Source organism: Giraffa tippelskirchi, chromosome 5 (genome assembly GCF_054371585.1).
Source record: "Giraffa tippelskirchi isolate mGirTip1 chromosome 5, T2T-mGirTip1v1.2.pri, whole genome shotgun sequence".
Lineage (NCBI taxonomy): Eukaryota > Metazoa > Chordata > Mammalia > Artiodactyla > Giraffidae > Giraffa > Giraffa tippelskirchi.
The window spans coordinates 56,326,174-56,351,296 of NC_137279.1; the positions used below are offsets into that span (position 1 = coordinate 56,326,174).

The 25,123-nt window shown below is 40.7% G+C and overlaps 2 long non-coding RNA genes across 2 annotated transcripts in view; one reads left to right on the forward strand and one right to left on the reverse strand.

The window, feature by feature from the left end:
• Positions 1–25,123, reverse strand: part of LOC145507796 (uncharacterized) — a 93,189-nt gene that overhangs the window by 62,909 nt on the left and 5,157 nt on the right. The gene's annotated exons all lie outside the window — the stretch shown is intronic.
• LOC145507794 (uncharacterized) lies at positions 14,933–21,589 on the forward strand. Its single transcript, XR_014055129.1, has 4 exons — positions 14,933–15,117; positions 17,560–17,719; positions 20,781–21,148; positions 21,483–21,589. It is a non-coding gene; the product is annotated as an uncharacterized LOC145507794 (long non-coding RNA).

Below are 25,123 nucleotides of genomic sequence, written 5' to 3' on the forward strand. Positions count from 1 at the left end.
CTTCAACTTCTCACCCTCATCTGACTTTACAGTCAGCATACTGAATGTACTCATCTTCACCTGCCTTCACAGAACTCAAGCGCTTTTGAAGGATAACTTAAGGAGCCCGAAAAAGTTCCAGATCCAAGATGATGACTTTTGGCAGTCAGAGCTTATACCTTTTATTTCCTAGTTCAAATGTTGGAGGCAAACAGTTACCTGTTGTTCAAATTAAATCCAGTGACTCACATTCTTCCAGACTCTGCTCAGACACTTTTCCTATCACCACCTATTTCATCTCATTCGAAAGAGGAAACATCTCTATATAGTGCTACTCAACGGGAGGAAGCTTACATTCCTAACTTAAGAAGCTATTTTCTGTAGGTCAAGAAATCCAGGTATGGCCCAATTGCATCCTCTGTTCAGGGTTTCAGAAGACTAATGCCAAGGTGTTGGCTAGAACTGATATCTTATCTGAGGCTTTGTTGGCAGAGTTCTGTTCTTTGTGGTGAAAGATTGAGGCTCTTGTCTACCAGAGTCACCTGCTACTCCTTATCACGTGATGCCCTTCACAACGTGGTCATTTGTTTCTTCAAGACCAACTGAAAAACATTTGCTATTCCTTCTCGCATCTCTGGCATTTAGACCTTTTATTAAAGAGCTCACCTAATTAGATGAGGCTCATTCAAGAAAATCTCCCCTTCCATTAACTTTCCATTCACAGTCAGCTGATGAAGGACTTCAGTTATATCTGTAAAACACCTTCATCTCAGCCATATGACCTAATGTAATCACAGAAATAATATTCCGTCATCTAATCATAAGAATAACATTCCATCAGATACACAGCACTCAAGGGGAGGGGGTTATATGAGGTGAGATTCTTTGAAATCATTTTGAAATTCTGCTTACAGCAAGTGGGTTTTGACAGACAAATAGGGATTTTTTTTCCAAGTAGACAATGGGTAAAAATACATTACAGGCTGGGGACAACAGAGGTAAAAGAAGATTATGATTCTTTACATATGTGACTATAGGGGTTTCCTGTGTTTAATTCACCAGTTCCCAATTCCTCTCTTTTCCTTCTCTACAACTATACCCCTACTTCTTGTCATCACTTCTTTCTGTTTCTACCCTCCTAACATATTTTCCTAAACATGGATCTGCTCAAGTGACTTTCTGCTTTCTTTAATGATTCCATCTGATCTCCAAATGGAAGTTCAAATTCCCAAGCATGGCATTCAGAATACAATCCTTTTAACCTTGAATTCAGCTTTATCCCAAGATGGTAAACTTTATCTGTCAGTTTCAGTGGTCCATTAGTGTCTAGATATTTGGTCAAACATTATTTTGGATGTTTCCATGAGGAATGTTTTGAATGAAATTTATATTTTTAAACCACTTTATTGTGACATGAATGACATATAAAAAGCTGTACATATTTAATGTAAAGAACCTGATGAGTTTGGAGACAGGTATATACAAAAAACTATCATCACAATCTATGCCATAACATATCCATAACCTCCAAAAGTGTCCTTCTATACTCTTTATTAATTTTTGTGTGACAAGAATACTTCATATAGGATTTACCCTTAGCAAAATTTTAACTATATAATGAAGAATTTGTAACTATAGAAGCTATGCTATACAGTAGGTCTCTAGGACTTATTCATCTTGTATACTGAAACTTAATATCCTTTGACTAGTTTCCCCTCTGCCAGTCCCTAATATCCATATTCTATTTTCTGCCCTTATGTGTTTAAGTACTTTAGAGTCTCCATATAAGATATATTATGTAGTATTTGTCCTTATGTATTGGGCTTATTTCGCTAAGATTTACATTCAAATTGGTACACACTGAGTACAGTATTAGAATGCCCTCCATAAGGTGGGTGGGCCATGTCTAATCAGTTGAAGGCTTACTGGAAAAAGACTAACCTTCCCCAACCAAGAAGAAACTCAGCCAGAAGACTACATTCAGACTTCAATTGCAATATTGGCTCAGCTCTTCCCACAGTCTCCAGATTTATAGCCTTTAGATTTGAGACACAATGTTGATTCTTCAGGTCAACAGCCTTTGAACTTGTACTTCAGCATCAGCTTTTCTTGGGGTCTCCAATCAATCCACCCTGTGCATTTTAAACTTGTGCTAATTCTTTGAAATAAGCCCCTCTATATTAACTCCTATTTGTTCTGTTTTTCTGGAGAGCCACACAAATATAATCTGCAACAATGTGACCCCTGAAACATCTTGCTTTTTCTGGCTTCTTTACCTGTGAGTATAATTACTCCTTGATCTGGAAGTGCTTTCTATTTCTTCTTTTCCTGTGTCTTTGTGTAGTTGGTGTTACTTATCCCTCAAGACTGAGCTCAATGCAATATGAGGAAAATTTCTCTGAATATCACATTCACCTCCCCTGTATAGGGAAATTATTTGTCACACCCTATTGTAGCAATCTGTACAGTTGCTACAATATATATTACAGTTATGTTTAAACTATAACTGTAAACTCCTTATGGACAGTTATCAAGCATATTTTTCATATCCCTAAACATATTGTTTTTTTAATAAATAGTGAATTTTAACAGATACTTAAAAAGTGGATGAATTGATGGAAGACATTTTCAAGGAATCTCAATTAATCCAGAAGAACTGAGTGCAATGTATGAGGAAGGATATGTATCACAAATAAATTTGGAAAAGGAGTCAGGTACCAGTTGAGAGAAATGTTGCCTTGCTGGAAATTTGGACGTGGAACTAGTGCAAAGTTTTGAACGGCGGAAATGTAAATGGCAACATTTGTGAGAGATTTCTATGAAGACAGGGTAGATGATCCGTGAGAGGGGAAAGTACATTAAGATAAAAGAAATTATGGTAATAATCCAGGAGGAAACTAATGAGGACATGAAATCAAAACAGAAGGGGCACATGTGAGAAAGGGTGAGGAAGATTTTATGTCATACCTGGTGATATGGAAAGAGAGAGTGGAAATGAAAAATAGGTTTTAGATTTGAAAACTGGATAGAATTAGTGTCACTGAGAACACAGGAAGGTGTGCATATTTGAAAAGAAAGATAATAAGTTGAGATATATTGTGGCGTCTGAAATAGACATCTAGGTAACAGTTGAATACTATGGTGATGGTTAGCATCCATTTCCACCCCCTTTTTAGTCTTACTGTACTATAGAAACTAACAAACTAGAAGTAATATACTGACTTCCACCAAATGAGTTGCAGTGACATAAAATTTGGTATGCAGAAGTGAGACCAACATCATCTCTTGCTGTTTTGGTTGATTTCTGCTAGCAAACATGGCCATGGTCATGTGGGTTTTTCTGCATCAAGACTTCTGCTACCCAGCCCCTAGCTTTATGTCCTTCAAGAAGCCATTCACGAAGCGATCAATGGTCAGTGTTTCAGTGTCCAGTCACAGGTTCATAGCTATCAAGAACTAGCTACAGGATACATAGTACTAACATTGGACATTCTGTGATGCTCAGAAATCTTCAAGTTAATAGTCAGTCTCAATGCTACATGATTATTATTTACCAAATCTATTATTTTGTTTCTTTTAGAGAAAGAAGTTAGATTTCTGCCAACATCATTTGTCATCATGTTCATAGGACTTTCTCACATTTACCAACATATATCCATGTGCTTTCTCTCTGCGCTCAGCGCTGGTTTATTGGGAAGTGCAGGGGAATAAGACAGTTAGGAAAATTAAAGCAAAACTTCACCAATTTAGAATTTGTGACTGACCTTTCTGCAGTCACTTTAAGGTTTTACAAAAATTACCACTGACTTTGTGTGGCTCCTGTTTTCTGTCCTGCAAGATTCCTGGAGGCAAGGAAATAATAAGGGCTTAGGTAACTTGGAAAGAGCTTGAAAAGAGGAAACAAGGAAGACAATGAAGTCAGTAAACTACTGACTTCATAAAAGTGTCCTGTCTTAGGAGCAGATGGTAGAATGTGCACCCCTGTCTTCTGATTGTAAGTCCCAATTTTTTTTTTTTTACTACATTATTATTTTTAGCAAAATATTTTTTCTTAGATACTACAAAAGTAAACTTCTGTCACTCTCTTTTCTCAATTTTTCATCAATGGAGTAGAAGACAAAGATGTTTTACTCTTTGGGGAGATTTATCCTTGAGCGAGCCAGATTCTGTCCAAAGCACCATCAAGTATGTTAGACCTCTTGATGTAGGATTTAGAAAATGGACTTGCCCCTAACTTCACTGAATGTGCTCGTGTTAACTCAGTGTTTCTGCTTGTTGACAGCTGAAGTTCCTATTGCCAAGATCTCTGCAAATGGCCTGGATCTTTGGCTCAAGGATTAGTTCAAACCAGAGAACCTCAGGCTGTTTTCAAAGACACATGTGATTGGATAACTTTGAGTTGTATTGGGCAGCAGGGGTTCAGCTTAAGGGTGAGGGGATTGTTCAGCTCACATGATGAATGATCAAGTGGCTGCCTCTCACTTGTCAATGCTTCCTTGTCTGAGTCATCAGGTGTAATAACCTGCCTTCTGCCTCATTGGTTATACACAGAGCTAGTCTGGGAGAACCGAACCTCTGTATGGGAAGGAAAAGTGATAGGTTACACATAATCCCTCCAGGGAAGGGAAACAGAACTCCAGATGCTGGAGAAGGTCTCTACTTCACAGAACCTCCTGATGCTTTGAATTGGCACTAGATAAATGCAGACTTCTAAATTCAATTTATTTTGTGAGGTTAAGCAAAACCGTGTTGCCTTTCCCTTGTCACAAAGTGAGGAGTAAGTACACTTTCAATAAGAAAATAAATAACCACATGATCAGTCTCCCTTCTTAGGTCCTGTGCTAAAAATCAGACAAGAGGTTGCCAATACAGGTACTATGGGAGAGTCCTGTGGGCATCATTGGATCCTGCTATGATTATGAATTCTAGTTTACTATAAAAAATAGAGTCCTTGTCTGTTCTCCCTGTTCTCTTTCTTCCTGTTCTTTGCTCAGTGGTTGGGAAGGAAACCATATATCTACCTTAGGTAAGAGTTCCTTAATAAACTGAATAGTATAAAACTTGGCCATGCTTCCATATACAGTTGCCAAAACAATATTAGCCCTACTCTGTATAAGTACCCATTTGCTGGATATAAAATAGATATCCAAAATGATCCAAAATAAACTTACTATCTTCCCTCTGCAAACCTGCACTTCTTCCTTCTTAAAAAAAAAAAAAAAAAAAGAACCCTTGCTGGTCATTCATTCCCACACTTGCCAACTTCCGCTTACCATCCTCCCAAATCAAAACACCCTCCTAGTCCCCCTAAGCTGGCAACTTCTCTTCACTGACCACCCCCACCATAATTTTAGTTCAGGCATTCATCATTTCTCACTTTAATTTTGCAACCAGCTCCTAAGTGATCTCTTGCTAGCCTTGCCTTCTTCTAATCCATTCTTTTTTAAAATTTTTATTGGAGTATAGTTTCTTTATAATGTTGTGTTAGTTTCCAGTAGAGAGCAAAGTGATTCACACATATATATATACACATACACATATATATGTATATATATACCCACATATATATGTATATATATACATATACTTTTTCATATTCTTTCCCATTATGGTTTATCACAGAATGTTGAATATAATTCCCTGTGCTATACAGTAGGATCTTGTTGTTTATCAGTCCTATATACAATCATTTGCATCTGCTAATCCCAAACTCTAATCCTTCCCACCCCCAGCCCCCTCCCCCTTGGCACCACAAGTCTGTTCTCTATGTCTGTGGGTCTGTTTCTGTTTCATAGATAAGTTCATTTGTGTCATATTTTACATTCCACATATAAGCACAGTACATATTTTTAGAAATGAATTTGACACAAGGGAGATGATGAGCAAATTTTTGTCTACTTAGTGAATATATATATCTTTTATTATAAAATACCAAGTTGTTCTAGACTAGAGGGACAGTATGATGCTGCTGAGCTTTTTATTTTTACTTTAATTTTAATTTTTATTGGAGAATAGTTGCTTTACAATGCTGTTGAGTTAAATAGTGCAACTTACATAATTTTTTTTAAAACATTTTCAAAATCTTGGCATTTTAATTCAATCCCTACAATATTATCTTTTTCAGAGGACAGAATGTGAATCTCTTACTCCTTTTTGGGTAACTGAGGGTCAAAGATAGAGACAGAATTTAAATCAAGATGGCCCCACACCCAATTACATGCTATTGCCTGTGCGCCTTCCTAATACTTCTTCTTTCTGAAACTCTTAAGCCAAAGGGCCTTTCCGTAGAAACTTATTGAAATTCTCTTTGTGGTTAGAGGATCTAGCAATGAAAGCTGTGTTGTCCCGGTTTCCTAAGTCTCTGGGAGAGAAGCTATTCTGCGGACAAAATGCCTGCAGCTGTCAGAGCAGTATGCTGGGGAAGAGGCCAACAATTTTACAGCTCAAGACCAGATGTGATCGAACGTGTCGACAAAGTGCAGGATCATGGGGTCAACTGCCGATTTTCCAGATCAATTTTGAAACTGTCTCTGCTGATTAGGGCAATGGAAATATCCATACATTTCTCAGGGAAGGGAATGATCAGGGAACAGAAGCTAACATAATTCATCCCAGCTTAGAAAAATTGTCCACAAGGTATTCTGCTTGATTCATCTTTTTTTTTTCCTTCTTCTTCTGCATATTTGAAAACATTTTGGAGGGGAAGTGTGGGAATCATCTTCCCTGGAACACTGGCAGATCTTTCTTAATTCCATCAATGGAAGCTTGGTGCCACGTCAAGATGCTTCATTAAATATTATCCTAACGGGTGCCTTTATTGCCAGCATTCCATGGTCAGAATTTCGAACCCAATTCTCTGCAAACATGGTTAAAAGTAAGAAGTTATTCTTTATTTTTTCTCCTGATTGTTATCTGGGAAATTCTGAACTCAGAGTAGTTATTGAGTGGGATTGTCCTCCATGAAAGAATATATTGGGGGTAAGTTCCAGTTCTTTTCAGAGACTCATAGCAACGAGCTGTGGTTCTGGATAATTTCCCATGTTCATTCTTTTAGAAATGAAGAATCCTGAAATTCAGCCTATAGTATAAAATTACTCAAATTCCAGTTTTCTTTCCAGAAAATTGACAGAGAAGATATATTTTGCATTGCTAAATAGGCAAAAGCAGTTGCTTCCTCCAAATATTGAATACACATTGATGTCTGTGCACCATCCAATAATCTTGTGTGATTTTCATCTCTGCTATGTGCCCCTAGGGAAAATAATAGCAAAAAAAAAAAAAAGTCTAGAGTCACTAGTCCCAGAAAGACTGGATGAGACCCGAACTGGCTCCCAGGTAGAAGAATCAAACACATTAAATGTGAATTCTGTCTATTTCCTTTATGAAAGAAAGTTTCCCATGGGAAAAAGGAATGTTTTGTAACTAATGGTCATTCTAAAGTTCTTATATGAATACCAAGGTGCTCTTGCTTAATGATTTTATTTATTTTTAATCACTGCCAACTTCATTCAGATAAAAGATGCAAAATAACTGTTCATTTTAAAAAAAATTATGCCTCTTCTTTAGCAAGTTTGTATCCAATGAACTAAGACTATTTTGTTATATGATCTAGTCTTTTGTGAGCAAGTATAAATGTGTCATGGATGTGAATTGCAGTTCTAATCTTACATTTGAATCCTTGTGTCTGTACTACTGGAATGAAGGGCCTGAGTTACTGAATGTGTAAGCTAGAGTGCAAGGTGAGGAGGATTCATGAATCACCTGGCATGAAGCCTCTACCCTCACCTGGAAAAAATGTTTCCTACTAGACAACCTGACACACCACCTTTTCAAGTGGAAGCAATGTTTAGAACAGCCAAGACATGGAAGCAACCTAAATGTCCATCAACAGGTGAATGGATAAAGATGTGGTACATATATGCAATGGAATATTACTCAGCCATTAAAAATAATGAAATAATGCCATTTGCAACAACATGGATGAACCTAGTGATTATCATACTAAGTGTATAAGTCAGCCAGAGAAAGACAAATATGATATTGCTTACATGCAGAATCTTAAACAAAGATACAAATGAACTCACTTACAAAATAGAAACAGACTCACAGACTTAGGGAACATACATGATTATCAGGGGGCAAGATGAGGCAGAGGGATAGATTGCGAGCTGGGGATTTGAAAAAGAATAGACACATGTATAACTGAATCATTTTGCTATGCATCTGAAACTAACACAGTATTGTTAATCAACTATACTCCAATATAAAATAAAAATTAGAAAAGGGTTTGATACAAAAAACACACTATTGGAAATGTGGAATTTATAGTGTACAATATGAAGCTGAGAATTCCACATCATCTCCATTTCTTAATCTTAATCCAGATAGATATGTATACAGCTAGGTATATTATGAGGTGATAAATAAAACAGTATGGGGAGAAATAGGGACCCACAGTGAGTATGGAGCCAGCACATTAGCCTCAGGATGTCAGAATTTCTTAACACAGGAGAAACACATTTAAACTAGCTCCTGGGTGATAAATAGTTTGCTTGGCAGGAAAAGAAAGGACAGTGCAGTAGACTTTGAAAATGATCCTGGTAATCTTTGCTTTATATAATTCCCTCCAATTAAGTGTGGGTAGAAATTGTTACTAGAATAAGGTATTACTCTTATGATTGCATTACTGTATATGGCAAAAGGGATTTTGTAGGTGTAATCAAATTCCCTATCAGTGTGTGGTTCAGAAGGAGATTAATCAGGGTGGGTCTGACCTAATCAGTTAAGTTGCTTTTTTTTAATTGAAGTATAGTTGTTGTATGATTTATATAAGTTATAGGTGTACAATATAGTGATTCATAATTTTGAAAAGTTATACTCCATTTGTAGTTATTATAAAACATTGGCTATATCCCCTGTGTTGTACAATATATGTGACTGTGACTGCATTAGTCACTCAGTTGTGTCTGACTCTTTGCCACGTCATGGACTGTAGCCCGCCAGGCTTCTCTGTCCATGGAATTCTCCAGGCCAGAATACTGGAGTGAATTGCCATTCCCTTCTCCAGAGGAACTTCCCAACCCAGGGATCGAACCCTGGTTTCCTGCCTTGCAGGCAGATTCTTTACCGTTTGAGCTACAGGGAAGTCTACAGTATATATCCTTGTAGCTTATCTTGTATTTAATAGCTTGTACCTCTTTCTCCCCTACTCCTGTGTTGCCCTTCCCTCCTTCCCTCCCCCACCAGTAACCACTAGTTTGTTCTTTGTATCTGTGAATCTGCTTCCTTTTTGGTATATTCAGTAGTTTGTTGTATTTTTTTTTTAGATCCCACATATAAGTGATATCATACAGTATTGGTCTTTCATTGTCTGAGAAGGGACTAGCCTCTTTCTGAAGCCAGAGAGTTTGGAAGTATGTGAAGGGGGCCATTGGGCCAAGACCTGACAGCAGCCTCTGGGATCAATGGGCAGCCCCTAGACAACAGCAGCAAGGCCAGGGGGACCAGGTCCTTCAGCTACAAGGAAATTAACTCTACCAACAGCCTGAAGAAGCTGGAAAGCAGATATTCCCTTAGTGCAGCCTTCAGCAGAGGATGCCCTTGACCTCAGCCCTCTGGACACTGAGCAAAGAACCTAGCCATGCTGAGCCTGGACTTCTGGCCTTCATAAATTAATATTAGGGGTGTTGCTTTAACCACAAAGCCACCGAGTATTGTTTTAAGCCTTGACAGCAAAAGAAAATGAAAACAGAAGGGAATCCTACAGAGATGTAGTAGCACAGGTGACTTGTCGATGAGAAAGCATGTGAGATATGGTGGGATGGCCAGTGAGACATCTCATGCTGGGGAATGACAGGAAGTGAGATGAGAAAGTCAAGTCAGAGCTGCTTTCTGAAGGGCCTACACTCAGGAATGTGAGGCAGGGTGGAGCACCGGTGGCTTGTTAGATTCATGTCTAGAAAAATACACAGTAGAAGCATGAAAGTAATGGAAGGGAGGTGGTCCCCAAACAGTGAGACTGATAAAAGAGCTATTATAATCATTGGCAGCCATGAAATTAAAAGATGCTTGCTCCTTGGAAGGAAAGCTATGACAAACCTAGACAGCACGTTAAAAAGCAGAGACATCACTTTGCCAACAAAGGTCCATATAGTCAAAGCTATGGTTTTTCCACTAGTCATGTATGGAGGTGAGAGTTGGACCATAAAGAAGGCTGAGCGCTGCAGAATTGATGCTTTCTAACTGCAGTGCTGGAAGAGACTCCTGAGAGTCCCTTGGATAGTTGGGAGATCAAACCAGGAAATCAACCCTGAATATTCATTGGAAGGATTGATGCTGAAGCTGAAGCTCCAATATTTGGCCACCCGATGCAAAGAGCTGGCTCATTGAAAAAGACCCTGATGCTGGGAAAGATCGAAGGCAGAAAGAAAAGGGGGTGACAGAGCATGAGATAGTGAGCATTACCAATTGACATGAGTTTGAGCAAACACTGGGAGATAATGAAGGACAGGGAAGCCTGTGTGCTGCAGTCCATGGGGTTGCAAAGAGTTGGATTCGATTTAGCAACCAAACAACAACAAAATATTCATCAAGGCAAGAAGTGCTATAAAAATAAAAAAGAGGGGGTGACCCTCAGAGACATCTTAGTGACCAACATGACTTTTGGCCTGTTGGACTGCACCCCTCAGGCCTAACAGGCCTATACTTGCCAAGGTTCAAGAACCAAGAAAGAGCCAGGAGTCAGAGACAGAGACATCAACGGTTTAATGCAGTGGCCCCCAATATTTTTGATATTAGAAACTGGTTTCGAGGAAGACAATTTTTCCATTGACCTAGGCAGGGCTGGGAGATGGTTTTGAAATGATTCAAGTGCATTATGTTGATTATGCACGTTATTTATATTATTATTATGTCAGCTCCACCCCAGATCATCAGGGATTAGATCCTAGAGGTTGGGGACCCCTGGTTTAGTGGATGAGGGTCCTTACACATCTGAAGCTGGGTCCTGGAGCAACACCCCACCACCCGTAGGCAGCAGACAGTGGACGAGATGTTGGGCAGTCTTAGCCCTTGGGGGAAGGGAGAAGTTTCCAGTTATAGGGGGAATTGACTCAGGTTGGCTAATCAGTTACAAAGGAAACCAGCAGAGGGGTAATCCCTTCCCTGCCTCTTTGATAAGAACAATCCCTAGGTTGGGTGGGGACTAGTATATAAGAAGATCTATCACGTGAGTGGGGTGCAGGTAAAGCAGGCACTGGTCCCACAGAGAATGTACAGAGAATAAGAAAACAGCCATCTTGAGTGGCCTGACCATACATTTGTTTTCACATTTATTATCAATTCCTCTGGAAAAAAAAAAAAAAGAATTGTGGTCCTTTCAGCTGGATGAAACCTCAAGGAATCATCTGATGATAAAGGAAGCCTCGCCATCAACTGAGAAAATATCAAGTTACTCAAATGAAAATAAGTGGGTGTAAGCAAAATTGCATGAGTTCTAACCTTTGCTTAATTCTTTTGTGTGTGTATGTAAGTTCTGTGTTCAGAGCATAGTCATTTGGTTGATTCAAGGCACTATTTTAAGGTAAAATAGACAAATTTATGCATCAAGTTGAGATACATCATTCATCTTGTCTAACCTCTTGCCTTCAGACAGGCAAAATATTGTTATTCCCATGAAGTCACTGAGGTTGAAAGGGCCAACTAACCTGTCACCAGGTAATCAGCAAGGGGGAGAGGGTGACTCGAGTTCCATTCTTCAGACCTCTGTTTTTTCCATTATTCTTTTGACAGCAGGCCAGGGAGATGATGGCTTTGGAGAAGCTGAGAGACACGTTAGCCACAAGAACAGGGTCACAGGAGAAGTTATGTGGGTGGGAATTTCCCAGATGAGTCTGAGAATGGTGTTGACAACAACAAGCATTTCATTCTGAAATCTTTCTTATATTGAACTCAGGTGTTTAGAGTCTACTGTCTGATTTTACCAAATAGGAAAACAGCTCACTTATTAATATGGGATGGTTTACCAGCTTTTAGTTCAATTCCAAAATGTTATTAATAAAAACTGACTCAGATTCAAGCTTAAAGAACTGTGTTTTATTTTTTCATTAACCCGGATTTGAGATATAACTGTGTCTAAGGCCTTAGGCTTCCCTTGTGGCTCAGATGGTAAAGAGTCTGCCTATAATGCAGGAGACCCAAGTTCAATCCCTGGGTGGGGAAGATCCCCTGGAGAAGGGAATGGCTATCTACTGCAGTATTCTTGCCTGGAGAAGTCCATGGAAAGGATCCTGGAGGGCTACAGTCCATGGGCTTACAAAGAGTCAGACTTTGTAACTGAATAACACTTTCACTTTCAGGGCCTTAGGAGGGTTGGCATGCCTGTTATCATCCTTAGATGTTTAGATGTTGCATATTAATATCGCGATAACTATTATGATTTTGACTTCCCGCAGCATTTTTCTTTCTGGGAGCTAAAAACAGAGTGAAAAAACAAAAATGAGCTTCATCATTTTAGATCCTAACCTAGATGAAACATTTGCTTTCGCACTTAAGTGCCTTCAGAAAGGCGGTGGCTGGAACCGAGTTGGGTAGCCCACCTTCTAGGGCTCCTTACAGGCTCGTGTTAAAATCACCCGAGAACACAGTACAGAGCAGGGACGCTCTCCACGTGGGAGGAAGCGATGAGGATCATCAACAGGCTTAAACCAGAGCGAAAATATGTCCATTTCTGAAAATAATCTGTCTTTGGCTTCTATTTCTACTCAAAGCTTTTGAAGATCTTGGAGCAGCGCTTCTGTTCCCTGATGAATTGAGCATTTGTTGCCCTGGAGGAAGAATCCGTCCCGGGGGCGGTGATAGCAGCTGAATGAATACCAGAAAGGATGAAGATTGCACATTGGGCCCCGGCCGCAGTTGGATGTGATTTCAACCAAGTGGGGTGTTATTTTTCCTTTATGTCGAGCCCTTTTGAGGGCTCTGTCAGGATGTGATTTAGAGCATGCCTCACCCAGGCCTGCACTGTCTGTGTTCCTGCCCAGGGTACCACACTCTGGTACCACACTCCTCTCAGTCCTGTGCCATTTTCCAGGCCCTAAGAGCCAGCCCATGTTGCTTGGGGTTTTCCCAGGTGATGCTAAGGAATGTCTCACTGAAACTCTAGAAACCGTAGAAAGGCTTCTCTGGTGGCTCCTGTTATTCCTGAGGATGACTACAGGATTTATAAAAGGAATCAACATTTTGGACCGGATTCTAACATGAGGCAACACAGTCAGCTCTAATCCAGCCTAACCCTAACAGAAGGTTACATCATCATTAACTTGGGAATTTGCTGTTTACACGTTTAGGCTTAATCATATCTTAACCCCACTGAACTGGCCACACACAGGAAAAGCTCCCCGTCACTTCTCCACAAGCGGTTTGCAGGAAGAGCTCTGCCCCGCGCCGGCTTTGCCTTTGAGCCCACGTGCCTTTGCAGCAATTACCACATCTTTCCCCAGGTCCGACCTTAGCACTAGGGTAGGTTCTGCCAAGATCCCACAGAGCCAGAGTCCCACAGGCTTCGTGCTGACATCCTGTAAAGTCATTCCCCTGGCGTAGCTTCAGAAAGGACCACACCCAGGAAGGAGGCAGTCCGGAGTTCTCACTCTTTGCACATTGTTCCTTCCCATCAAAAGAAGAGGCAAAACACGAGAAACCCTCAAAGAGAAGGGAAACAACAGCCTGAAGGAGCCATGTTCTGTTTATCCTTACTGTCCCATGTTGCATCATCCCTTGGAAGCCTTATTCACTTCTCACTCACCCCCACCCTCTGCTGTTAGACAGTTTTATGATTTCCTGTGTCGCTGAACTTGACTATCTTGTGCTTGCCTGACTTTCTCCTCCACTGGACTTTACGCTTCCTGAAGGCAGTGATTATACGACTTTATCTATCCAAAAAATATTTATGGGGCTCCTACTCTACGTATAAGATATTTTTTCAGACACTGGAGACTCAGGGAGCGAACAGGAGAGAGAAGAGCCCTGCTCTGGAGGAACTTACTTCTGGTGAGGGAGACAAACTTGTTGACATTTTCCTAAATAGTTTTATGTTCTCAGATTCGAACACTGTGCTTGTCATACAATCAGCGTGTAAAAAAATACCTAAATATGTTTTGAATAAGTGAAAGAACCTGTAACTTCATGGTTTATGAAAAGTGAGCTGCCTTTTATTTTTTTATTTTATAATTTTTATTTTTGTACAGATTTTAAAAGTTATACTCCATCTACTTATTAAAAACATTGGCTATAATACATCCTTGTAGCATAGGGTGTTAAATAAGCTGCAAGGATGCTACAAGGATGTATTATACATATTGGAGTATATATATATATATATACCCATATATATATATATGTACCACATCTTCGTTATCCATTCATCTGTGGATGGACATTTAGGTTGCTTCCGTATCTTGCCAATTGTAAATAATGCAGCTATGAACATGGGGTGCTTGTATCTTTCCAAATTAGTGGTTTGGATATACCCCTAGAAGTGGAATAACTGGGTCATATGGTAGTTCCGGGCTTCCCAGGTGGTGCTAGAGGTAAAGAACATGCCTGCCAATGCAGGAGACATAAGAGACATGAGTCTTGCCTGGACAGAGGAGCCTGGTGGGCTACAGTCCATAGGGTCTTAAAGACTTGGACACAATTGTAGCAGCTTGATAGGCATATGTGGTGTTGTATTTTTTGAGAAACCTCCATACTGTTATCCAGAGTGTGCCTTTTAAATGTCATTTACCTGTTTCCATTTTTTTTTTTTTTTGTCCTAAAATACTGTTTAGAAGTATTATGCACCTGCTGCCTATCTAGGGACCCACTGTGGCTTCAACTCGGCACCTGACTCATAGGCATATCAGGGAGGACAGCCAGCACAACCAGCTAGTGACAATGGCTTAAGTGTTGCCATGGAGGCATGGGAATGACAGAGGTCACAGTGAAGGTCCCAGCAGGCATTGTCTCCTGTCGCTGGGTTTCTAACATTTTAGATCTGGCATTCCAAATGGAATGTTCCCAACATACTGTTCCCCAGCCTATGCAATGGAACTTGAGCTTCTGCTTTAACCACAGGCTTTCTTTTTCACTGGAATGACTCTTCTTGTAAGCTTTCCGAATCCCTGTACCGTCACTTCTTGTCGTAATGGGTGACTATGCCTGCCAGCATGCTCTCCTTTTAGACTCTGCCCCATGCTTTCACAGATGTGGCCCAGATGAGACTGTCCATAACCATGTGACTCTTTTGTCTCAGGTTTGGTTGGGGTGGGGTGCAGGCATTGACTCAAGAAAGAACACTAGGTGTCTTTTTAGGGGATTTTATGGTTTCTGGAAGAGTGAGAATTTTTTTCCCCCCTCTGGATCATGATGTGTAGGGAGGTGTAAACATCGTACAAGCAGAATTTATAATGCAAGAAAATGAAATTTTTGTTGTTTTCTACTATCCCTTTAACATTTTATTTGACCAAGATAAAAATGCTTATAGGTCATTTCTTTTTATTCATAGTTAGATACTAGAGTCCATTTAAGTCACAAATACAATTTAAGTCACAAACAGTTTAGAAATTGTAACCTGGTATCCAAGATTTTAATGAAGATTTTGAACTGATTTAAGTCAGATTCTCCCATCCCCTGACTTAGGGCTGCCTCAGGCTGGGAGGCAGCTGGGGTGAATAGGAATGACATGGTTGACTTTGTCTGTATTTCTCTATCACATACATATCTCCCTATTTAAAATTTTGATTGGAGTATAGTTGCTTTCATAAGGTTGCTCTCGTTTCTGCTGTACAGCAAAGTGAATCAGCTATATGTAATTTCCGATCCTTTTGAAATCAGAGTTATGGGAGGAGAAGGAGGGATGTTAAGGAGTGAGAAAAACTCTTACTTAAAATGATCCTTTCCTAAGCTGGCTTCATGCTGTCTGGGTGGCAAGTGTGTAACACCATCCCTACCTCTTGTAGGGGTTCTCTCAAAATGCCCATTACTAGACACTTAGTTCCTGCAACTCCTCCAACCCATTAGAATAGGTTTCCTGTGAGTCTTTCTGCAGTGCCCTGAAACACACTGTTCACTTCCAGTTTCATGTTACTAAGATTCCCTTTCTGCCTTTTGGTGACCTTATTGGGCAATACTCAGGCTGAGCCCACATTGACTTGCCTCTCAACTGGTCAACCTCTAGTCTATCAGAAACACTCAAGCATCTCTTGTCTCAACAAGCTCTGGGTTGTTTGGCTGACCCCAGGACAGCTCCTCTCGTCTGTTGTCGTGGTCAGCTATGACTCAGACATCCATTATTTGTGTGTCCGCATTTAGAGTGGTCCACGGACAGACCACTTCAGTAAGCTTGACATGTAAAAATTAGCCCACACGAGGAGGTCACAGCAAGAGAAAAGCTTTGGAGATCAGCTCTCTCCAGAGAAATTAAAAAAAAAAAAATGCTTCCCCTCTCTGCTTTCAGAATCTTCCCCCACTGTGCACTATTGCCTCTATAAAATTCTTCATTCTATCAGGAGAATCCAGGAGTGCCAGAACCAGTCCTCTAATCCTTTACCTGGTAGATTCTGCACAGGATGTCCTGGCTCTGGAATTGCACCTTTATTTTACCTTAGCCACTTGCTAAGGTATCTCCTATCTAATGGGACCATGGAAATTGGGTGAGGAATATCTGATACAGAATTTAAAATGTTGCCAACTGTGTCCCAGGCTGTGCTTCTTCTTGGTTATCTTAAAATCTAGACATGGAGCTGCCTTATATCAGTGATGTTTTGAGAAACTAAGGGTAGTAGTGATGAAGGGGAGAAAGAGAAAAATATCTGGATAATCAAATGAGACGCAGAGAAGAGATTGAGAATTCAGTGAAGCAAGAAACTGTAGGAAAGTGATCATGAGAAAGTAAACCCCGAAAGACCTGGGATATAGACTGAGGAGGGTGCAACTCTCCACAGTGTGGAGGGGAGGAATTTAAGCCAGTTTTCTTCAGTAGCTGAAAAATAAGCCCAGCAAGTGAGAAGATGAGATCAGATGGGGAGCATATACTTAGGCTATGTCCTTTTCTATTGTTCAGATCATCTGCCTTTCAAGCCCCCGTTCAAATATCATTTCCTCCATAAACTCACGTCCGCCCTTGGGGTCAGCATGAAAGGGAATCCTTTGGGGGTTTGTCCTACAAAATTCCATGGACAGGAGCCCTGGTCTTTTGTGGGACGTTGTGGGCAGCCCGATGCAGTAAATATGACATTCAGTCTTGCATTATAATAAATTAAGGATATAATTTTATGAAAAGAGCCTTTCACTAAGGACAGGTTGGTTTATAAAGTGCCATCATAACCCATCATCAGAGGCCTCAAAGTGAGCCTCGATTCATTTTATTATTTCCTGTTAAGGGAAACCTGAACTCTTCCTGTGCCAAGAGGAAATGACAAGTCCCTCCCATCTGAGGGTGTTCCTGGCCTCTATTATGGTCTGAAAGATGACCTGAAATTCCTGGAGCCCCTCCCACTGATGTCAAATTATAAATAAAATGTTGCTCTCTCTTTTTTTTTTTTTCAGGAAAAAACTGCCTATTTCACCTTCCTTGGCAGTGGAATAAGTGGATCAAAAACAGCAACTGCTGATGAAAACTCAACTTCCAAATACATTCCACAGCTTATTTGCAGAGGGAAATGTTCTTTACCTTTTGAACTTTCAGATAGCTGGTGAAAGCAAATGGGTAAGCTTTTTTTTTTCTTTTTAATTAAACAGGAAAAAAATATCACACCCTGGCTTGGCGGGTCACCAAAGGCAGGGGTTTCAGGCTATTCCTGAAGAATCACTGCAAGGATGTGTGACTGGACCATGGGAACAGGACCAGGCCTGGTGATTGTCATAGCGACACTCTTGGTATCTTCCTAGAAACCACAGCAGCGGGAGTTTCTGGAAGGGGGTGGTGACGAGAAATGTAACGGTTCATTTCTCTGTGTACCATAACCTTGCACCTTCTTGCCTATAAATCAGAAGCATTTGAAAATTCACCACATCCTTTTTCTGTCCAGGCCTGTGAAACTGCTCCCTTTAATCCAGCAGATAGATGCCTGTGGTTTCAGAGCCTGGGATGTTCCATTCTGAATGCCACATGCATGTGGTTAGCTAATGACTGGGTGTCTCCTGAGGTTTGCGACCAGGGATTGTTGCAAAGCTCTACCTGACTCCTTTCTTCTCTCGGAGAAGGTGAGAACATTCTTACTGTATTAGTCAAGCTGGGGTCTTTTTCTTTTTTTTTTTTCAATACACAGGAAATGTTTCTCTCCAAGAGCACATAATTTGGCCAACAGCAGCTTCCTAGGTTCAGAACAACTTTACCACCTATCAGGAGTTTTCCAAGATAAAGTTTGTAGTAGCACATTTTTCGTGGTAGAAATGTCACCAAGTTGCATAAACTCAAGGCCTGCTTTGGCCTTCAGTCATTCTGCAAATATTTATTGAGCAGAGTTCATTGGGGTCAATAGGATGAACTAGAGGGTTGTTATTCCTCATGGCTAGAATTTACCCACTACCCACACAAAGTCACACAGGCACTGTTTTGTTCTTAAAAGAGGTATTTGAATATTGAATATAGACAGCAGTGCAGGAAGCACCTTATTATATTAAAGAGTGGATGATTATATATACACTGTGTGTGTGCTAAGTCACTTCAGTCATGTCTGACTCTGCGACCCTATGGACTACAGCCTGCCAGGCTGCTCTGTTAATGGGATTCTCCAAGCACGAATCTCAAGTGAGTTGCTGTGCCCTCCTCCAGAGGATCTTCCCAACCCAGGGACTGAACCCACAACTCTTACATCTCCTGCATTAGCAGGCTAGTTCTTTACCACTAGCGCCACCTGGAAACCGTTGTACATATACACCACCCTGTGTAAAACTAGATAGCTAGTGGGAAGCTGCTGGGTATCACTGGGAGCTCATCTCTGTGCTCTATGATGACCTAGAGGGGTGAGACCTAGGGGGTGGGGGGGTTGGGGGGGAGGGAGGCTCAAGAGGGAGAGGACATAGGTATACTTATAGCAGATTCACACTGTTGTACAGCAGAAATTAACACAATATTGTAAAGCAATTATCCTCCAATTAAAAAAAAAAATAGAACTGATGTTTGGGATGGGGGCCATGCATTGGATACAAGATCTAGGTGGCTTCTGTTTGGGGCTGAACCTGGTTGGCACTGAAACATTTAGCTGTAGAAGCCAAGCTCCCAGTGCTAGTGAGTTCCCATACAAGACCAGTCCTCCTAATTAATATTTTGTCATTTGGAACCTGATTCTATCCTATCAGACAGGAAATGCAATTCTCAGGCTGTCTGCATAATTCAAAAGAGCCCGTTGAAAAAGCCGAGGGTAGAGGAAAGAGTTGTCACAGTCTATACAAAGCCAGTGAGCTTGTAACTGGATAAAATTGGTCAGTCATCTGTGATGATCACTCATGTGGCAACCTGGTTACGCTCTGATACCCAGTTTCTCAGTCAAAATACTCATCTAGTGTTACCCTGAAGGTGTGTGATAGATGTGATTACCACCTACAGTCAGTTGACTTTATATCAGGGAGATTCCTCGGTAATCTGGGTGGATCTCATCCAATCCATTACAATGTCTTAAGAACAGAACTGAGGTTTCCCTCAGGAAGAAGAAATTCCACTTGTGAACTGAAGCATCAGTTCCTGCCTAGAGTTTCCACCCTGCCCATGCTGACAGCCTGCCTGCCCCACCTCCCCCCAGGATTTGGGGCTTGTCTAGACAGCTCCACAAGCACAAAAGCACTCTCTCTCTTTTTCCTCTCTCTTTCTCTGGGAGAATCCCATGGACAGAGGAGCCTGACAGGCTACAGTCTATAGGGTCACACAGAGTCGGACTAAGCATGCATATGTGTATATATGTGTATAGTGTGTGTGCATGCAAGAGGAGAAGGAGGCAGCAGAGGATGAGATGGTTGGATAGCATCACTGACTCCGTGGACATGAATCTGAGCAAACTCCAGGAGATAGTGGAGGACAGAGAAGCCGGGCATGCTGTAGTCCATGGGGTCACAAAGAGCTGGACACCACTTAGCGACTGAACAACAAAAACAGCAGGGCTCTACGAGATCTGATCCCTGATTCCTTAGACCATGTCCTCTGTCCTCACCATCTTGCTTTTTTGCCCTAGTCACATAGAGCTTTTCTGCCTTATAGATGCCAGGCACACTCCATATTCAGGGTCAAGGCTCCATTCCCTGGTACTTGACTTTCCTTTCTTCACAGCAGTTGTAAACTACTGGGAATGTTCCATATTTACTGCAATGTTCAAAATCTATCTCCTTCAGAGTGTAAAACTCCAAGAGAGCAGGTGCTTTTTCTGTTTTGTTCACTATATGTGTATCCCCAGGACAGATACAAATTAAGCAATTCGTTAATATCTGTTGAAAGACTCAATGAGCTTAATTAATTCAGTGGTGAAATCAGTCAAATATGTGAATTGATGCTATATAGATAAAATGGGCTTCCCTGGTGGCTCAGCTGGTAAAGAATCCACCTGCAATGCAGCAGACTTCCTGCACTGCAGGAGACATGGGTTTGATCCCTGCGTTAGGAAGATCCCCTAGAGAAGGAAATGGCAACCTGCTCCGGTATTCTTGCCTGGGAAATCTCATGGACAGAGGAGCCTGGTGGACTATAGTCCATTGGATGGCAAAGAGTCTGACATGACTTAGTGACTAAACCCCACCACATAAAACAATTTACTTACTGAACTTTAATTTTCTGCTAGGTATTTCCTGACCATACAGAAACCGTTTCAAAAGGCATTGACTTGGGACCAGACTTTTTTCAGTCTTCTTCTTCTTGAATATTTCAGCAGTGGACATATGGGTCACCTCTTGTGTGCTGTGACCTTCTCTTCTCCAAACTCTTATTATTCCTTTTTGTCTCTGGAATATTATGTGGGAATGAATAGGAAAAAGGAAACCAAACTTGCTTTTATTCTCTTATCCATCCTTTTCACCTGTGTGTTCCACCTTTATTTGTGAATCTACGGCATCTCTGACTGGAATAGAAGGTCTGTAGGAGTGAGGTCTTAATCTTTGGTCACCATGAATCCCTCAACCTAAAACAACGTCTAACACGAGTCAATGTTCAGTAAGTATTTTTGAATATTCATTAATAATTAATTATTTAATGAAATAGCTTCATTAAAGTGATACTAGTTTCTGGTTTATCATGTTTTTTTGTTTCCTCAAAAGGAGCAATATTCTCCTTCTATTAAGTCTGAGTGAACAGTAGTTTTCTGCAGTCACAGCTCATCTGATACCACAGTGGCACTCCTTAGGCACTTCAGTGGCAGGACTGTGGGACAGAATCATCTGGCTCCCACACCTGCAGGCACAGATGTACTGTCCTGCACATTTTCAACCCTTGACTAAAGTGACCAAATAGCCCTAGAGAAATTTTTAATTGTTTTTTTGTTTTTTAGAAATCAGTCAATGAAAGAACTTTAAGCCGAGTTCTGGAGATGGACGGTGGTGAGGATTACATAATCACGTGAAAGTATTAAATGTTTCTGAACTCTACAGTTAAAAATGGTTAAAGTGGTAAATTTTATGTTATGTATATTTAACCACAACTAACAAGTAAACAAATTAAAAGTTTGGGATTAACATATACACACTGTAATACATGAAACAGATAATCAACAAGGACCTGCTGTATAGCACAGATAACTGTACTCAATATCTATAAGGGAAAAGAATCTGAAAAAAGAATGTATATATTGGATTGGCCAAAAAGTTCATTCAGATTTTTCCATTAGATGTTAATATAAATATAACTAAAGCAGTATATGTACACTTTGCTGTACACCTGAAACTAACACAACATTATAAATCAACTATGTGTGTGTGTTAGTTGCTCAGTCCTGTCTGACTCTTTGTGATCCTATGGACTGTAGCCTGCAAGGCTCCTCTGTTCATGGAATTCTCCAGGCAGGAATCCCGGAGTGGGTTGCCATTCCCTCCTCCAGAAGATCTTCCTGACCCAGGGATTGAAACTGGGTCTTCCACATCGCAGGCAGATTTGCTACCATCTGAGCCACCAGGGAAGCCCATAAATCAACTATACATCAATAAAAAGTAAATAATAAAAAGATGAGGCCTACTCATATGACTACCAGCTGGAAGGTCAGTCAGTAGGACTCCCGAATCAATGTGAATGAGAAGTGAATTTTCCTTTGCTTTCCTCTCCCTGTGCTGTAGTTCTCATGGCGTTCTCCATCTTGACCCCAACCTGAGATACAGACACACTCTTAACGAATAATTCGTATTTTCCAAAACAACTTGCAAAGTTTCAATAGTTAGAGTTCCCACATTGGATATGTTTATTTTCCAAATATTCTAAAAGCAAGAGCCCTGCTTCATATCACATTCATTTTCAAGCAAACAAGTGTATTGTACTTTGGAACAGCCCATAATTTTACACTGAATGCTGCCATGTGAGAGAATCTCAGCATTCTTTCACTGTTATTTATTAGTTCCTACATTTATTGCTTTTTCAAAGCTTAGAAATACAGGTGAAATTTAAAACAGCTTCATTAAACTTCAGATGTATGGTTCTGATAAGCCTGGCATGGAGCCACGACATTCCAAGATTCTCAAATAGCATAATCTAATTAATTTTTTTTCTAGAACACAGAGGTCATAAACACACAGTAATCTGAAACACTTAGTGTCCTGCCAGCTGGCATCTTCTCATTTCCAGCTTCCCTGCACTGTAATTTTGCTCCTATTTGTGAGAAACTGTGGATTTATCCACTTGGGTAGATTGTATTAAGTTACACACTATTCAGTTGAGGTATTTTTTAATGAACTAATTGCATGTTAGTTAATAATAGAACATGGCGTCAACAGTCAACTGTTGAATATAACTTTGAGAGAAATTACTTCAATCTTGAAGTAGGAATGTCTGGGAACAGGATTGACCTGGGAAAACAATGTGATCACCAAGCAGTGAGTTCCTGAGTTATAAACAAATGAGTGTGTATTGGATATCAGTGTTATTAGCAATAACAACATCAGTGATCAAAACCACACCTATAAAACACACACTTTAACTTTTCCTACCAAAACCATGTTTTCCATTACTGCTGTGCATGCTTAATTTTATCAATGAATGATAATTAAAAAACATCAAGTCCTACTGGGTAGGCTCATGGCTGAAATCCAATCCAAAGTTCTGGCTATGAAGGAGATCGAGGTGGTTGCCCTCTGTGATGTTCAGTTCAACTCAGCTCCTAATTCTTCCACCTCTGGTGTTGAATCTGATGGATATTCATCTCTTTACTGTGTGCAGATCTGTGATGATTTTGCAGACAGTGATCACCTTCCTTTGAAGGCAGCATTTGTCTTTCCATATGTGCTCATTCTGGATCTGTTTGTTTTTAGATCTATTCTTCATGCTCCTCCGCTCTGCTTTTCTTGCCAGGGGATTGAACAGGCTCCTAAGTCAACCAATTTCCCCCTGGACTCAGCCTTTGAGAAAGAAACACTGATGGGAGATTGGAGGCTCCAAGGAAGGGAGGGGAGGCCAGGGTACCTCTTCCTCTGCCTCCTGTATCATCTCTGGCAGCAGCTGCATCTCCTCTGCCCACCTAATTGGCTCCACATACTCCCTGCATCCAGCTCATAGGGGGAAGCATCTTTTTGCCTTTACCAATCAGAGAGGTCTCACTGTCTCCAGACTTCTTAGCTCTTCCATCTCCAATTTAACCAGTTCCCTATGTGAAGGTCCTACTGTTGTAAATATTCAGTGGTTTTTATTTCCTGAATGACCATGACTGAGATCCCAGGCTAAAAATCACCATCTCCCGAGGCTATCTCCGTTTTTCATTCATTTCAGATGCATTTTTTTCTCAATATTTTTTATTACATCTTTTTTGATGCAGGATTGCATAAAATGTTTGCTCTTCCTCTTTTAAAGAACATTTTGGATTTGAGAGAAAAGAGAACCAGACTGGGGGAAGGGCAGCTCTTTGTAAGTCTCCACAATAACTTCTACCTAACTGTCTGTATCCCAGAGTTTCACTTTTCCTACACAGCAGGGCACACATTTTCGGTGAGGTCACACACACCCAGGGATATGATGTCATCTTGCACATTGTGTTACAAACAGGTTTAATAATACATTGTGGTATCTTAAAGCCCGAGATGGAATGCTCTGGCCCAGAAGCCAAACCCAGGATCCATCTGGCAGACATGTTAGTCAATGACCCCGAGAGCTCAGCACATTTCTCCCTATTGAGATAGAACAGAAATGATTCTTACAGATTTAAGGTGCAGTTTTATAGCACAGCAGTGATGTCATCACCGTGTGTTTTTTTCTTCATGTCTCTTTTTTTCTCAGCCTCTATTTCTCCTTTGCCTCTCTTCTCTGGTTTTCCTGTGCTTCTCAAAACTTAGCTAAGATCAAGAGGCCTATACATATACTGGAAAATCGTTGGCATTTTTCACAGGCCAAGCAATCTGGAATCTTTCCTACCACTGTCCACCCAAGGGCTTAACAGCTGCACCTAAGGGCTTAACAGCTACTTGAGGGAACCCAGCACATGGTGGGATACATATGGCCGGTAGTGTGTGGCCCAAAAATGGCTCTCTACGGTTTCCTTAATTGCTGGCTACCTGCTTTTTCCAGTCTAGAAGCTGCAGAATCACCTTAGACTTCTCTACTGTCTCTTCATCTCTATCCAATCACAGAGCACCTTTACTCTTCATTTCCAGTCTTCCTGATTCCTGCCTCCTCCTCCTCCTCCTCCTCCCAAACCACCCGATGTCCTAGGCTCACTCATTACCTTCTGAATTCTCCAGGGACATTTTCATATCTCTTTTGTTGTTTGTGTCATTCTTCCTTCCTGTTTCCACTGCTTGGAAAAATCTGACTTATTGTCAGAAAGTATCTTCAACAGTATTGGTTTTTTTTTTTTTTTTCTGAAAACATCCCAGATCACTCACAAGAGGGAAAAAATTATTTTGGAAGCTAGAAAGCAGATGGATGAACATCTGATTTCTAGCTAAGTAAGTGACTTAGACACCCAAGGAATAGAAGTACTAAGCCAGCAGTAGGGGA